Below are 18,529 nucleotides of genomic sequence, written 5' to 3'. Positions count from 1 at the left end.
AACACAGAAAGTATTTTTTTATTTGGTTTGGAGTGTACTTTGGGGGTTACAGCACCCTTTAATGGTCAAACCAGCCGGCCCTTTACTTATGACACAGGCGCACGCTCGGCACTTCTTTGTTGATGCACGTGCGGCTACTGCACACTCAATTCACAAACACAGAAAATATTTTTTTATTTGGTTTGGAGTGTACTTTGGGGGTTACAGCACTCTTTAACGGTCAAGCCAGCCGGCCCTTTACTTATGACACAGGCGCACGCTTGGCACTACTTTGTTGATGCACGTGCGGCTACTGCGCACACAATTCACAAACACAGAAAATATTTTTTTTATTTGGTTTGGAGTGTACTTTGGGGGTTACAGCACCCTTTAACGGTCAAGCCAGCAGGCCCTTTACTTATGACACAGGTGCACGCTTGGCACTACTTTGTTGATGCACGTGCGGCTACTGCGCAAACAATTCACAAACACAGAAAATATTTTTTTATTTGGTTTGGAGTGTACTTTGGGGGTGACAGCACCCTTTAACAGTCAAGCCAGCCGGCCCTTTACTTAGACACAGGCGCACGCTTGGCACTACTTTGTTGATGCACGTTCGGCTACTGCGCACACAATTCACAAACACAGAAAATATTTTTTTATTTGGTTTGCAGTGTACTTTGGGGGTTACAGCTCCCTTTTATCGGTCAAGCCAGCCGGCTTTTTACTTATGACACAGGCGCACGCTTGGCACTACTTTCTTGATGCACGTTCGGCTACTGCGCACACAATTCACAAACACAGAAAATATTTTTTATTTGGTTTGAAGAGTACTTTCGGGGTAACAGCACCCTTTAACGGTCAAGCCAGCCGGCCCTTTACTTATGACACAGGCGCACGCTTGGCACTACTTTGTTGATGCACGTGCGGCTACTGCACACACAATTCACAAACACAGAAAATAATTTTTTATTTGGTTTGGAGTGTACTTTTGGGGTTACAGCACCCATTAACGGTCAAGCCAGCCGGCCCTTTACTTATGACACAGGTGCACGCTTGGCACTACTTTGTTGATGCACGTGCGGCTACTGCGCACACAATTCACAAACACAGAAAATATTTTTTATTTGGTTTGGAGTGTACTTTGGGGGTTACAGCACCCTTTAATGGTCAAGCCAGCCGGCCCTTTACTTATGACACAGGCGCACGCTTGGCTCTACTTTGTTGATGCACGTGTGGCTACTGCGCACACAATTCACAAACACAGAAAATTAATTTTTATTTGGTTCGGAGCGTACTTTGGGGTTTACAGCACTCTATAACGGTCAAGCCAGCCGGCCCTTTACTTATGACACAGGCGCACGCTTGGCACTACTTTGTTGATGCACGTGCGGCTACTGCGCACACAATTCACAAACACAGAAAATATTTTTTTTTTTTGGTTTGGAGTGTACTTTGGGGGTGACAGCACCCTTTAACAGTCAAGCCAGCTGGCCCTTTACTTAGACACAGGCGCACGCTTGGCACTACTTTGTTGATGCACGTGCGGCTACTGCGCACACAATTCACAAACACAGAAAATATATTTTTATTTGGTTTGGAGTGTACTTTGGGGGTTACAGCTCCCTTTTATCGGTCAAGCCAGCCAGCCCTTTACTTATGACACAGGCGCACGCTTGGCACAACTTTCTTGATGCACGTTCGGCTACTGCGCACATAATTCACAAACACAGAAAATATTTTTTGTTTGGTTTGGAGTGTACTTTCGGGGTAACAGCACCCTTTAACGGTCAAGTCAGCCGGCCCTTTACTTATGACACAGGCGCACGCTTGGCACTACTTTGTTGATGCACGTGCAGCTACTACGCACACAATTCACAAACACAGAAAATAATTTTTTATTTGGTTTGGAGTGTACTTTTGGGGTTACAGCACCCATTAACGGTCAAGCCAGCCGGCCCTTTACTTATGACACAGGTGCACGCTTGGCACTACTTTGTTGATGCACGTGAGGCTACTGGCCACACAATTCACAAACACAGAAAAAATATTTTTTTATTTGGTTTGGAGTGTACTTTGGGGGTTACAGCACCCTTTAACGGTCAAGCCAGCCGACCCTTTACTTATGACACAGGCGCTCGCTTGGCACTACTTTGTTGATGCACGTGCGGCTACTGCGCACACAATTCACAAACACAGAAAATATTTTTTTATTTGGTTTGGAGTGTACTTTGGGGGTTACAGCACCCTTTAACGGTCAAGCCAGCCGGCCCTTTACTTATGACACAGGCGCACGCTTGGCACTACTTTGTTGATGCACGTGCGGCTACTGCGCACACAATTCACAAACACAGAAAATATTTTTTTATTTGGTTTGGAGTGTACTTTGGGGGTTACAGCACCCTTTAACAGTCAAGCCAGCCGGCCCTTTACTTATGACACAGGCACACGCTTGGCACTACTTTGTTGATGCACGTGCGGCTACTGCGCACACAATTCACAAACACAGAAAATATTTTTTATTATTTGGTTTGGAGTGTACTTTGGGGGTTACAGCACCCTTTAACGGTCAAGCCAGCCAACCCTTTACTTATGACACAGGCGCACGCTTGGCACTACTTTGTTGATGCACGTGCAGCTACTGTGCACACAATTCACAAACACAGAAAAAATATTTTTTTATTTGGTTTGGAGTGTACTTTGGGGATTACAGCACCCTTTAGTGGTCAAGCCAGCCAGCCCTTTACTTATGACACAGGCGCACGCTTGGCACTACTTTGTTGATGCACGTGAAGCTGCTGCGCACACAATTCACAAACACAGAAGATAGTTTTTTTTTTTGGTTTGGAGTGTACTTTGGGGGTTACAGCACCCTTTAACGGTCAAGCCAGCCGGCCCTTTACTTATGACACAGGCGCATGCTTGGCACTACTTTGTTGATGCACGTGCGGCTACTGCGCACACAATTCACAAACACAGAAAATATTTTTTTATTTGGTTTGGAGTGTACTTTGGGGGTTACAGCACCCTTTAACGGTCAAGCCAGCTGGCCCTTTACTTATGACACAGGCACACGCTTGGCACTACTTTGTTGATGCACGTGCGGCTACTGCGCACACAATTCACAAACACAGAAAATATTTTTTATTATTTGGTTTGGAGTGTACTTTGGGGGTTACAGCACCCTTTAACGGTCAAGCCAGCCAGCCCTTTACTTATGACACAGGCGCACGCTTGGCACTACTTTGTTGATGCACGTGCTGCTACTGTGCACACAATTCACAAACACAGAAAAAATATTGTTTTATTTGGTTTGGAGTGTACTTTGGGGGTTACAGCACCCTTTAGTGGTCAAGCCAGCCAGCCCTTTACTTATGACACAGGCGCACGCTTGGCACTACTTTGTTGATGCACGTGCGGCTACTGCGCACACAATTCACAAACACAGAAATTTTTTTTTATCTGGTTTGGAGTGTACTTTGGGGGTAACAGTACCCTTTAACGGTCAAGCCAGCCGGCCCTTTACTTATGACACAGGCGCACGCTTGGCACTACTTTGTTGATGCACATGCAGCTACTGCGCACACAATTCACAAACACAGAAAATATTTTTTATTATTTGGTTTGGAGTGTACTTTGGGGGTTACAGCACCCTTTAACGGTCAAGCCAGCCAGCCTTTTACTTATGACACAGGCGCACGCTTGGCACTACTTTGTTGATGCACGTGCGGCTACTGTGCACACAATTCACAAACACAGAAAAAATATTTTTTTATTTGGTTTGGAGTGTACTTTGGGGGTTACAGCACCCTTTAGTGGTCAAGCCAGCCAGCCCTTTACTTATGACACAGGCGCACGCTTGGCACTACTTTGTTGATGCACGTGCGGCAACTGCGCACTCAATTCACAAACACAGAAAATATTTTTTTATTTGGTTTGGAGTGTACTTTGGGGGTTACAGCACCCTTTAACGGTCAAGCCAGCTGGCCCTTTACTTATGACACAGGCGCACGCTTGGCACTACTTTGTTGATGCACGTGCGGCTACTGCGCACACAATTCACAAACACAGAAAATATTTTTTTATTTGGTTTGGAGTGTACTTTTGGGTTTACAGCACCCTTTTATCGGTCAAGCCAGCCGGCCCTTTACTTATGACACAGGCGCACGCTAGGCACTACTTTGTTGATGCACGTTCGGCTACTGCGCACACAATTCACAAACACAGAAAATATTTTTTTATTTGGTTTGGAGTGTACTTTGGGGGTTACAGCACCCATTAATGGTCAAACCAGCTGGCCCTTTACTTATGACACAGGCGCACGCTTGGCACTACTTTGTTGATGCACGTGCAGCTACTGCGCACACAATTCACAAACACAGAAAATATTTTTTTATTTGGTTTGGAGTGTACTTTCGGGGTTACAGCACCCTTTAATGGTCAAACCAGCTGGCCCTTTACTTATGACACAGGCGCACGCTTGGCACTACTTTGTTGATGCACATGCGGCTACTGCACACACAATTCACAAACACAGAAAATAATTTTTTATTTGGTTTGGAGTGTACTTTGGGGGTTACAGCACCCTTTAACGGTCAAGCCAGCTGGCCCTTTACTTATGACACAGGCGCACGCTTGGCACTACTTTGTTGATGCACGTGCGGCTACTGCGCACACAATTCACAAACACAGAAAATATTTTATTATTTGGTTTGGAGTGTACTTTGGGGGTTACAGCACCCTTTAACGGTCAAGCCAGCTGGCCCTTTACTTATGACACAGGTGCACACTTGGCACTACTTTGTTGATGCACGTGCAGCTACTGCGCACACAATTCACAAACACAGAAAATATTTTTTTATTTGGTTTGGAGTGTACTTTGGGGGTTACAGCACCCTTTAACGGTCAAGCCAGCCGGCCCTTTACTTATGACACAGGCGCACGCTTGGCACTACTTTGTTGATGCACGTGCGGCTACTGTGCACACAATTCACAAACACAGAAAAAATATTTTTTTATTTGGTTTGGAGTGTACTTTGGGGGTTACAGCACCCTTTAGTGGTCAAGCCAGCCAGCCCTTTACTTATGACACAGGCGCACACTTGGCACTACTTTGTTGATGCACGTGCGGCTACTGTGCACACAATTAACAAACACAGAAAAAATATTTTTTTATTTGGTTTGGAGTGTACTTAGGGGGTTACAGCACCCGTTAACGGTCAAGCCAGCCGGCCCTTTACTTATGACACAGGCGCACGCTTGGCACTACTTTGTTGATGCACGTTCGGCTACTGCGCACACAATTCACAAACACAGAAAATATTTTTTTATTTGGTTTGTAGTGTACTTTCAGGGTTACAGCACCATTTAATGGTCAAACCAGCCGGCCATTTACTTATGACACAGGCGCACGCTTGGCACTACTTTGTTGATGCACGTGCGACTACTGCGCACACAATTCACAAACACAGATAATAATTTTTTATTTGGTTTGGAGTGTACTTTGGGGGTTACAGCAACCTTTAACGGTCAAGCCAGCCGGCCCTTTACTTATGACACAGGCGCACGCTTGGCACTACTTTGTTGATGCACGTGCGGCTACTGCGCACACAATTCACAAACACAGAAAATATATTTTTTATTTGGTTTGGAGTGTACTTTTGGTGTTACAGCACCCTTTAATGGTCAATCCAGCCGGCCCTTTACTTATGACACAGGCGCACGCTTGGCACTACTTTGTTGATGCACGTGCTGCTACTGCGCACACAATTAACAAACACAGAAAATATTTTTTTATTTAGTTTGGAGTGTACTTTGGGGGTTACAGCACCCTTTAACGGTCTTGCCAGCCGGCCCTTTACTTATGACACAGGCGCACGCTTTGCACTACATTGCTGATGCACGTGCGGCTACTGCGCACACAATTCACAAACACAGAAAAAATATTTTTTTATTTGGTTTGGAGTGTACTTTGGGGGTTACAGCACCCTTTAACGGTCAAGCCAGCCGACCCTTTACTTATGACACAGGTGCACGCTTGGCCCTACTTTGTTGATGCACGTGCGGCTACTGCGCACACAATTCACAAACACAGACATTTTTTTTTTATCTGGTTTGGAGTGTACATTGGGGGTAACAGTACCCTTTAATGGTCAAGCCAGCCGGCCCTTTACTTATGACACAGGCGCACGCTTGGCACTACTTTGTTGATGCACATGCAGCTACTGCGCACACAATTCACAAACACAGAAAATATTTTTTTGTTTGGTTTGGAGTGTACTTTGTGGGTTTCAGCACCCTTTAACGGTCAAGCCAGCCGGCCCTTTACTTATGACACAGGCGCACGCTTGGCACTACTTTGTTGATGCACGTGCGGCTACTGCGCACACAATTCACAAACACAGAAAATATTTTTTTATTTGGTTTGGAGTGTACTTTGGGGGTTACAGCACCCTTTATCGGTCAAGCCAGCCGGCCCTTTACTTATGACACAGGCACACGCTTGGCACTACTTTGTTGATGCACGTGTGGCTACTGCGCACACAATTCACAAACACAGAAAATATTTTTTATTATTTGGTTTGGAGTGTACTTTGGGGGTTACAGCACCCTTTAACGGTCAAGCCAGCCAGCCCTTTACTTATGACACAGGCGCACGCTTGGCACTACTTTGTGAATGCACGTGCGGCTACTGTGCACACAATTCACAAACACAGAAAAAATATTTTTTTATTTGGTTTGGAGTGTACTTTGGGGGTTACAGCACCCTTTAGTGGTCATGCCAGCCAGCCCTTTACTTATGACACAGGCGCACGCTTGGCACTACTTTGTTGATGCACGTGCGGCAACTGCGCACTCAATTCACAAACACAGAAAATATTTTTTTATTTGGTTTGGAGTGTACTTTGGGGGTTACAGCACCCTTTAACGGTCAAGCCAGCCGGCCCTTTACTTATGACACAGGCGCACGCTTGGCACTACTTTGTTGATGCACGTGCGGCTACTGCGCACACAATTCACAAACACAGAAAATATTTTTTTATTTGGTTTGGAGTGTACTTTTGGGTTTACAGCACCGTTTTATCGGTCAAGCCAGCCGGCCCTTTACTTATGACACAGGCGCACGCTAGGCACTACTTTGTTGATGCACGTTCGGCTACTGCGCACACAATTCACAAACACAGAAAATATTTTTTATTATTTGGTTTGGAGTGTACTTTGGGGGTTACAGCACCCTTTAACGGTCAAGCCAGCCAGCCCTTTACTTATGACACAGGCGCACGCTTGGCACTACTTTGTTGATGCACGTGCGGCTACTGTGCACACAATTCACAAACACAGAAAAAATATTTTTTTATTTGGTTTGGAGTGTACTTTGGGGGTTACAGCACCCTTTAGTGGTCAAGCCAGCCAGCCCTTTACTTATGACACAGGCGCACGCTTAGCACTACTTTGTTGATGCACGTGCGGCAACTGCGCACTCAATTCACAAACACAGAAAATATTTTTTTATTTGGTTTGGAGTGTACTTTGGGGGTTACAGCACCCTTTAACGGTCAAGCCAGCTGGCCCTTTACTTATGACACAGGCGCACGCTTGGCACTACTTTGTTGATGCACGTGCGGCTACTGCGCACACAATTCACAAACACAGAAAATATTTTTTTATTTGGTTTGGAGTGTACTTTTGGGTTTACAGCACCCTTTTATCGGTCAAGCCAGCCGGCCCTTTACTTATGACACAGGCGCACGCTAGGCACTACTTTGTTGATGCACGTTCGGCTACTGCGCACACAATTCACAAACACAGAAAATATTTTTTTATTTGGTTTGGAGTGTGCTTTGGGGGTTACAGCACCCATTAATGGTCAAACCAGCCGGCCCTTTACTTATGACACAGGCGCACGCTTGGCACTACTTTGTTGATGCACGTGCAGCTACTGCGCACACAATTCACAAACATTGAAAATATTTTTTTATTTGGTTTGGAGTGTACTTTGGGGGTTACAGCACCCTTTAGTGGTCAAGCCAGCCAGCCCTTTACTTATGACACAGGCGCACGCTTGGCACTACTTTGTTGATGCACGTGCGGCAACTGCGCACTCAATTCACAAACACAGAAAATATTATTTTATTTGGTTTGGAGTGTACTTTGGGGGTTACAGCACCCTTTAACGGTCAAGCCAGCCGGCCCTTTACTTATGACACAGGCGCACGCTTGGCACTACTTTGTTGATGCACGTGCAGCTACTGCGCACACAATTCACAAACACAGAAAATATTTTTTTATTTGGTTTGGAGTGTACTTTCGGGGATACAGCACCCTTTAATGGTCAAAACAGCCGGCCCTTTACTTATGACACAGGCGCACGCTTGGCACTACTTTGTTGATGCACATGCGGCTACTGCACACACAATTCACAAATACAGAAAATTATTTTTTATTTGGTTTGGAGTGTACTTTGGGGGTTACAGCACCATTTAACGGTCAAGCCAGCTGGCCCTTTACTTATGACACAGGCGCACGCTTGGCACTACTTTGTTGATGCACGTGCGGCTACTGCGCACACAATTCACAAACACAGAAAATATTTTATTATTTGGTTTGGAGTGTACTTTGGGGGTTACAGCACCCTTTAACGGTCAAGCCAGCCGGCCCTTTACTTATGACACAGGCGCACACTTGGCACTACTTTGTTGATGCACGTTCCGCTACTGCGCACACAATTCACAAACTCAGAAAATATTTTTTTATTTGGTTTGGAGTGTACTTTGGGGGTTACAGCACCCTTTAATGGTCAAGCCAGCTTGCCCTTTACTTATGACACAGGCGCACGCTTGGCACTACTTTGTTGATGCACGTGCGGCTACTGCGCACACAATTCACAAACACAGAAAATAATTTTTTATTTGGTTTGGAGTGTACTTTGGGGGTTACAGCTCCCTTTTATCGGTCAAGCCAGCCGGCCCTTTACTTATGACACAGGCGCACGCTTGGCTCTACTTTCTTGATGCACGTTCGGCTACTGCGCACATAATTCACAAACACAGAAAATATTTTTTATTTGGTTTGGAGTGTACTTTTGGAGTAACAGCACCCTTTAACGGTCAAGCCAGCCGGCCCTTTAGTTATGACACAGGCGCACGCTTGGCACTACTTTGTTGATGCACGTGCGGCTACTGCGCACACAATTCACAAACACAGAAAATAATTTTTTATTTGGTTTGGAGTGTACTTTTGGGGTTACAGCACCCATTAATGGTCAAGCCAGCCGGCCCTTTTCTTATGACACAGGTGCACGCTTGGCACTACTTTGTTGATGCACGTGCGGCTACTGCGCACACAATTCACAAACACAGAAAATATTTTTTATTTGGTTTGGAGTGTACTTTTGGGGTAACAGCACCCTTTAACGGTCAAGCCAGCCGGCCCTTTACTTATGACACAGGCGCACGCTTGGCACTACTTTGTTGATGCACGTGCAGCTACTGCGCACACAATTCACAAACACAGAAAATAATTTTTTATTTGGTTTGGAGTGTACTTTTGGGGTTACAGCACCCATTAACGGTCAAGCCAGCCGGCCCTTTTCTTATGACACAAGTGCACGCTTGGCACTACTTTGTTGATGCACGTGCGGCTACTGCGCACACAATTCACAAACACAGAAAATATTTTGTATTTGGTTTGGAGTGTACTTTGGGGCTTACAGCACCCTTTAACGGTCAAGCCAGCTGGCCCTTTACTTATGACACAGGCGCACGCTTGGCACTACTTTGTTGATGCACGTGCGGCTACTGTGCACACAATTCACAAACACAGAAAATATTTTTTTATTTGGTTTGGAGTGTACTTTGGGGTTTACAGCACTCTATAACGGTCAAGCCAGCCGGCCCTTTACTTATGACACAGGCGCACGCTTGGCACTACTTTGTTGATGCATGTGCGGCTACTGCGCACACAATTCACAAACACAGAAAATATTTTTTTATTTGGTTTGGAGTGTACTTTGGGGGTTACAGCACCCTTTAACGGTCTAGCCAGCCGGCCCTTTACTTATGACACAGGCGCACGCTTGGCAATACTTTGCTGATGCACATGCGGCTACTGCGCACACAATTCACAAACACAGAAAAAATATTTTTTTATTTGGTTTTGAGTGTACTTTGGGGGTTACAGCACCCTTTAATGGTCAAGCCAGCCGACCCTTTACTTATTACACAGGCGCATGCTTGGCACTACTTTGTTGATGCACGTGCGGCTACTGCGCACACAATTCACAAACACAGAAATTTTTTTTTATCTGGTTTGGAGTGTACTTTGGGGGTAACAGTACCCTTTAACGGTCAAGCCAGCCGGCCCTTTACTTATGACACAGGCGCACGCTTGGCACTACTTTGTTGATGCACATGCAGCTACTGCGCACACAATTCACAAACACAGAAAATATTTTTTTATTTGGTTTGGAGTGTACTTTGGGGGTTACAGCACCCTTTAACGGTCAAGCCAGCCGGCCCTTTACTTATGACACAGGCGCACGCTTGGCACTACTTTGTTGATGCACGTTCGGCTACTGCGCACACAATTCACAAACACAGAAAATATTTTTTATTATTTGGTTTGGAGTGTACTTTGGGGGTTACAGCACCCTTTAACGGTCAAGCCAGCCAGCCCTTTACTTATGACACAGGCGCACGCTTGGCACTACTTTGTTGATGCACGTGCGGCTACTGTGCACACAATTCACAAACACAGAAAAAATATTTTTTTATTTGGTTTGGAGTGTACTTTGGGGGTTACAGCACCCTTTAGTGGTCAAGCCAGCCAGCCCTTTACTTATGACACAGGCGCACGCTTGGCACTACTTTGTTGATGCACGTGCGGCAACTGCGCACTCAATTCACAAACACAGAAAATATTTTTTTATTTGGTTTGGAGTGTACTTTGGGGGTTACAGCACCCTTTAACGGTCAAGCCAGCTGGCCCTTTACTTATGACACAGGCGCACGCTTGGCACTACTTTGTTGATGCACGTGCGGCTACTGCGCACACAATTCACAAACACAGAAAATATTTTTTTATTTGGTTTGGAGTGTACTTTTGGGTTTACAGCACCCTTTTATCGATCAAGCCAGCCGGCCCTTTACTTATGACACAGGCGCACGCTAGGCACTACTTTGTTGATGCACGTTCGGCTACTGCGCACACAATTCACAAACACAGAAAATATTTTTTTATTTGGTTTGGAGTGTACTTTGGGGGTTACAGCACCCATTAATGGTCAAACCAGCTGGCCCTTTACTTATGACACAGGCGCACGCTTGGCACTACTTTGTTGATGCACGTGCAGCTACTGCGCACACAATTCACAAACACAGAAAATATTTTTTTATTTGGTTTGGAGTGTACTTTCAGGGTTACAGCACCCTTTAACGGTCAAACCAGCCGGCCCTTTACTTATGACACAGGCGCACGCTTGGCACTACTTTGTTGATGCACATGCGGCTACTGCACACACAATTCACAAACACAGAAAATATTTTTTTATTTGGTTTGGAGTGTACTTTGGGGGTTACAGCACCCTTTAACGGTCAAGCCAGCTGGCCCTTTACTTATGACACAGGCGCACGCTTGGCACTACTTTGTTGAAGCACGTGCGGCTACTGCGCACACAATTCACAAACACAGAAAATATTTTATTATTTGGTTTGGAGTGTACTTTGGGGGTTACAGCACCCTTTAGCGGTCAAGCCAGCTGGCCCTTTACTTATGACACAGGTGCACACTTGGCACTACTTTGTTGATGCACGTGCGGCTACTGCGCACACAATTCACAAACACAGAAAATATTTTTTTATTTGGTTTGGAGTGTACTTTGGGGGTTACAGCACCCTTTAACGGTCAAGCCAGCTGGCCCTTTACTTATGACACAGGCGCACGCTTGGCACTACTTTGTTGATGCACGTGCGGCTACTGTGCACACAATTCACAAACACAGAAAAAATATTTTTTTATTTGGTTTGGAGTGTACTTTGGGGGTTACAGCACCCTTTAGTGGTCAAGCCAGCCAGCCCTTTACTTATGACACAGGCGCACACTTGGCACTACTTTGTTGATGCACGTGCGGCTACTGTGCACACAATTAACAAACACAGAAAAAATATTTTTTTATTTGGTTTGGAGTGTACTTAGGGGGTTACAGCACCCTTTAACGGTCAAGCCAGCCGGCCCTTTACTTATGACACAGGCGCACGCTTGGCACTACTTTGTTGATGCACGTTCGGCTACTGCGCACACAATTCACAAACACAGAAAATATTTTTTTATTTGGTTTGGAGTGTACTTTCGGGGTTACAGCACCATTTAATGGTCAAACCAGCCGGCCATTTACTTATGACACAGGCGCACGCTTGGCACTACTTTGTTGATGCACGTGCGACTACTGCGCACACAATTCACAAACACAGAAAATAATTTTTTATTTGGTTTGGAGTGTACTTTGGGGGTTACAGCACCCTTTAACGGTCTTGCCAGCCGGCCATTTACTTATGACACAGGCGCACGCTTGGCACTACTTTGTTGATGCACGTTCGGCTACTGCGCACACAATTCACAAACACAGAAAATATTTTTTATTATTTGGTTTGGAGTGTACTTTGGGGGTTACAGCACCCTTTAACGGTCAAGCCAGCCAGCCCTTTACTTATGACACAGGCGCACGCTTGGCACTACTTTGTTGATGCACGTGCGGCTACTGTGCACACAATTCACAAACACAGAAAAAATATTTTTTATTTTGTTTGGAGTGTACTTTGGGGGTTACAGCACCCTTTAGTGGTCAAGCCAGCCAGCCCTTTACTTATGACACAGGCGCACGCTTGGCACTACTTTGTTGATGCACGTGCGGCAACTGCGCACTCAATTCACAAACACAGAAAATATTTTTTTATTTGGTTTGGAGTGTACTTTGGGGGTTACAGCACCCTTTAACGGTCAAGCCAGCTGGCCCTTTACTTATGACACAGGCGCACGCTTGGCACTACTTTGTTGATGCACGTGCGGCTACTGCGCACACAATTCACAAACACAGAAAATATTTTTTTATTTGGTTTGGAGTGTACTTTTGGGTTTACAGCACCCTTTTATCGGTCAAGCCAGCCGGCCCTTTACTTATGACACAGGCGCACGCTAGGCACTACTTTGTTGATGCACGTTCGGCTACTGCGCACACAATTCACAAACACAGAAAATATTTTTTTATTTGGTTTGGAGTGTACTTTGGGGGTTACAGCACCCATTAATGGTCAAACCAGCTGGCCCTTTACTTATGACACAGGCGCACGCTTGACACTACTTTGTTGATGCACGTGCAGCTACTGCGCACACAATTCACAAACACAGAAAATATTTTTGTATTTGGTTTGGAGTGTACTTTCGGGGTTACAGCACCCTTTAACGGTCAAACCAGCCGGCCCTTTACTTATGACACAGGCGCACGCTTGGCACTACTTTGTTGATGCACATGCGGCTACTGCACACACAATTCACAAACACAGAAAATAATTTTATATTTGGTTTGGAGTGTACTTTGGGGGTTACAGCACCCTTTAACGGTCAAGCCAGCTGGCCCTTTACTTATGACACAGGTGCACACTTGGCACTACTTTGTTGATGCACGTGCGGCTACTGCGCACACAATTCACAAACACAGAAAATATTTTTTTATTTGGTTTGGAGTGTACTTTGGGGGTTACAGCACCCTTTAACGGTCAAGCCAGCCGGCCCTTTACTTATGACACAGGCGCACGCTTGGCACTACTTTGTTGATGCACGTGCGGCTACTGCGCACACAATTCACAAACACAGAAAATATTTTATTATTTGGTTTGGAGTGTACTTTGGGGGTTACAGCACCCTTTAACGGTCAAGCCAGCCGGCCCTTTACTTATGACACAGGCGCACACTTGGCACTACTTTGTTGATGCACGTTCCGCTACTGCGCACACAATTCACAAACTCAGAAAATATTTTTTTATTTGGTTTGGAGTGTACTTTGGGGGTTACAGCACCCTTTAATGGTCAAGCCAGCTGGCCCTTTACTTATGACACAGGCGCACGCTTGGCACTACTTTGTTGATGCACGTGCGGCTACTGCGCACACAATTCACAAACACAGAAAATAATTTTTTATTTGGTTTGGAGTGTACTTTGGGGGTTACAGCTCCCTTTTATCGGTCAAGCCAGCCGGCCCTTTACTTATGACACAGGCGCACGCTTGGCTCTACTTTCTTGATGCACGTTCGGCTACTGCGCACATAATTCACAAACACAGAAAATATTTTTTATTTGGTTTGGAGTGTACTTTTGGAGTAACAGCACCCTTTAACGGTCAAGCCAGCCGGCCCTTTAGTTATGACACAGGCGCACGCTTGGCACTACTTTGTTGATGCACGTGCGGCTACTGCGCACACAATTCACAAACACAGAAAATAATTTTTTATTTGGTTTGGAGTGTACTTTTGGGGTTACAGCACCCATTAACGGTCAAGCCAGCCGGCCCTTTTCTTATGACACAGGTGCACGCTTGGCACTACTTTGTTGATGCACGTGCGGCTACTGCGCACACAATTCACAAACACAGAAATATTTTTTTATTTGGTTTGGAGTGTACTTTTGGGGTAACAGCACCCTTTAACGGTCAAGCCAGCCGGCCCTTTACTTATGACACAGGCGCACGCTTGGCACTACTTTGTTGATGCACGTGCAGCTACTGCGCACACAATTCACAAACACAGAAAATAATTTTTTATTTGGTTTGGAGTGTACTTTTGGGGTTACAGCACCCATTAACGGTCAAGCCAGCCGGCCCTTTTCTTATGACACAAGTGCACGCTTGGCACTACTTTGTTGATGCACGTGCGGCTACTGCGCACACAATTCACAAACACAGAAAATATTTTGTATTTGGTTTGGAGTGTACTTTGGGGCTTACAGCACCCTTTAACGGTCAAGCCAGCTGGCCCTTTACTTATGACACAGGCGCACGCTTGGCACTACTTTGTTGATGCACGTGCGGCTACTGTGCACACAATTCACAAACACAGAAAATATTTTTTTATTTGGTTTGGAGTGTACTTTGGGGTTTACAGCACTCTATAACGGTCAAGCCAGCCGGCCCTTTACTTATGACACAGGCGCACGCTTGGCACTACTTTGTTGATGCATGTGCGGCTACTGCGCACACAATTCACAAACACAGAAAATATTTTTTTATTTGGTTTGGAGTGTACTTTGGGGGTTACAGCACCCTTTAACGGTCTAGCCAGCCGGCCCTTTACTTATGACACAGGCGCACGCTTGGCAATACTTTGCTGATGCACATGCGGCTACTGCGCACACAATTCACAAACACAGAAAAAATATTTTTTTATTTGGTTTTGAGTGTACTTTGGGGGTTACAGCACCCTTTAATGGTCAAGCCAGCCGACCCTTTACTTATTACACAGGCGCATGCTTGGCACTACTTTGTTGATGCACGTGCGGCTACTGCGCACACAATTCACAAACACAGAAATTTTTTTTTATCTGGTTTGGAGTGTACTTTGGGGGTAACAGTACCCTTTAACGGTCAAGCCAGCCGGCCCTTTACTTATGACACAGGCGCACGCTTGGCACTACTTTGTTGATGCACATGCAGCTACTGCGCACACAATTCACAAACACAGAAAATATTTTTTTATTTGGTTTGGAGTGTACTTTGGGGGTTACAGCACCCTTTAACGGTCAAGCCAGCCGGCCCTTTACTTATGACACAGGCGCACGCTTGGCACTACTTTGTTGATGCACGTTCGGCTACTGCGCACACAATTCACAAACACAGAAAATATTTTTTATTATTTGGTTTGGAGTGTACTTTGGGGGTTACAGCACCCTTTAACGGTCAAGCCAGCCAGCCCTTTACTTATGACACAGGCGCACGCTTGGCACTACTTTGTTGATGCACGTGCGGCTACTGTGCACACAATTCACAAACACAGAAAAAATATTTTTTTATTTGGTTTGGAGTGTACTTTGGGGGTTACAGCACCCTTTAGTGGTCAAGCCAGCCAGCCCTTTACTTATGACACAGGCGCACGCTTGGCACTACTTTGTTGATGCACGTGCGGCAACTGCGCACTCAATTCACAAACACAGAAAATATTTTTTTATTTGGTTTGGAGTGTACTTTGGGGGTTACAGCACCCTTTAACGGTCAAGCCAGCTGGCCCTTTACTTATGACACAGGCGCACGCTTGGCACTACTTTGTTGATGCACGTGCGGCTACTGCGCACACAATTCACAAACACAGAAAATTTTTTTTTATTTGGTTTGGAGTGTACTTTTGGGTTTACAGCACCCTTTTATCGATCAAGCCAGCCGGCCCTTTACTTATGACACAGGCGCACGCTAGGCACTACTTTGTTGATGCACGTTCGGCTACTGCGCACACAATTCACAAACACAGAAAATATTTTTTTATTTGGTTTGGAGTGTACTTTGGGGGTTACAGCACCCATTAATGGTCAAACCAGCTGGCCCTTTACTTATGACACAGGCGCACGCTTGGCACTACTTTGTTGATGCACGTGCAGCTACTGCGCACACAATTCACAAACACAGAAAATATTTTTTTATTTGGTTTGGAGTGTACTTTCAGGGTTACAGCACCCTTTAACGGTCAAACCAGCCGGCCCTTTACTTATGACACAGGCGCACGCTTGGCACTACTTTGTTGATGCACATGCGGCTACTGCACACACAATTCACAAACACAGAAAATATTTTTTTATTTGGTTTGGAGTGTACTTTGGGGGTTACAGCACCCTTTAACGGTCAAGCCAGCTGGCCCTTTACTTATGACACAGGCGCACGCTTGGCACTACTTTGTTGAAGCACGTGGGGCTACTGCGCACACAATTCACAAACACAGAAAATATTTTATTATTTGGTTTGGAGTGTACTTTGGGGGTTACAGCACCCTTTAGCGGTCAAGCCAGCTGGCCCTTTACTTATGACACAGGTGCACACTTGGCACTACTTTGTTGATGCACGTGCGGCTACTGCGCACACAATTCACAAACACAGAAAATATTTTTTTATTTGGTTTGGAGTGTACTTTGGGGGTTACAGCACCCTTTAACGGTCAAGCCAGCTGGCCCTTTACTTATGACACAGGCGCACGCTTGGCACTACTTTGTTGATGCACGTGCGGCTACTGTGCACACAATTCACAAACACAGAAAAAATATTTTTTTATTTGGTTTGGAGTGTACTTTGGGGGTTACAGCACCCTTTAGTGGTCAAGCCAGCCAGCCCTTTACTTATGACACAGGCGCACACTTGGCACTACTTTGTTGATGCACGTGCGGCTACTGTGCACACAATTAACAAACACAGAAAAAATATTTTTTTATTTGGTTTGGAGTGTACTTAGGGGGTTACAGCACCCTTTAACGGTCAAGCCAGCCGGCCCTTTACTTATGACACAGGCGCACGCTTGGCACTACTTTGTTGATGCACGTTCGGCTACTGCGCACACAATTCACAAACACAGAAAATATTTTTTTATTTGGTTTGGAGTGTACTTTCGGGGTTACAGCACCATTTAATGGTCAAACCAGCCGGCCATTTACTTATGACACAGGCGCACGCTTGGCACTACTTTGTTGATGCACGTGCGACTACTGCGCACACAATTCACAAACACAGAAAATAATTTTTTATTTGGTTTGGAGTGTACTTTGGGGGTTACAGCACCCTTTAACGGTCTTGCCAGCCGGCCATTTACTTATGACACAGGCGCACGCTTGGCACTACTTTGTTGATGCACGTTCGGCTACTGCGCACACAATTCACAAACACAGAAAATATTTTTTATTATTTGGTTTGGAGTGTACTTTGGGGGTTACAGCACCCTTTAACGGTCAAGCCAGCCAGCCCTTTACTTATGACACAGGCGCACGCTTGGCACTACTTTGTTGATGCACGTACGGCTACTGTGCACACAATTCACAAACACAGAAAAAATATTTTTTATTTTGTTTGGAGTGTACTTTGGGGGTTACAGCACCCTTTAGTGGTCAAGCCAGCCAGCCCTTTACTTATGACACAGGCGCACGCTTGGCACTACTTTGTTGATGCACGTGCGGCAACTGCGCACTCAATTCACAAACACAGAAAATATTTTTTTATTTGGTTTGTAGTGTACTTTGGGGGTTACAGCACCCTTTAACGGTCAAGCCAGCTGGCCCTTTACTTATGACACAGGCGCACGCTTGGCACTACTTTGTTGATGCACGTGCGGCTACTGCGCACACAATTCACAAACACAGAAAATATTTTTTTATTTGGTTTGGAGTGTACTTTTGGGTTTACAGCACCCTTTTATCGGTCAAGCCAGCCGGCCCTTTACTTATGACACAGGCGCACGCTAGGCACTACTTTGTTGATGCACGTTCGGCTACTGCGCACACAATTCACAAACACAGAAAATATTTTTTTATTTGGTTT

This window comes from Taudactylus pleione, unplaced genomic scaffold, assembly GCF_031769625.1.
Source record: "Taudactylus pleione unplaced genomic scaffold, aTauple2 ptg000386l, whole genome shotgun sequence".
In the NCBI taxonomy this organism is placed as follows: Eukaryota; Metazoa; Chordata; class Amphibia; order Anura; family Myobatrachidae; genus Taudactylus; species Taudactylus pleione.
This window is presented reverse-complemented; position numbering follows the sequence as displayed.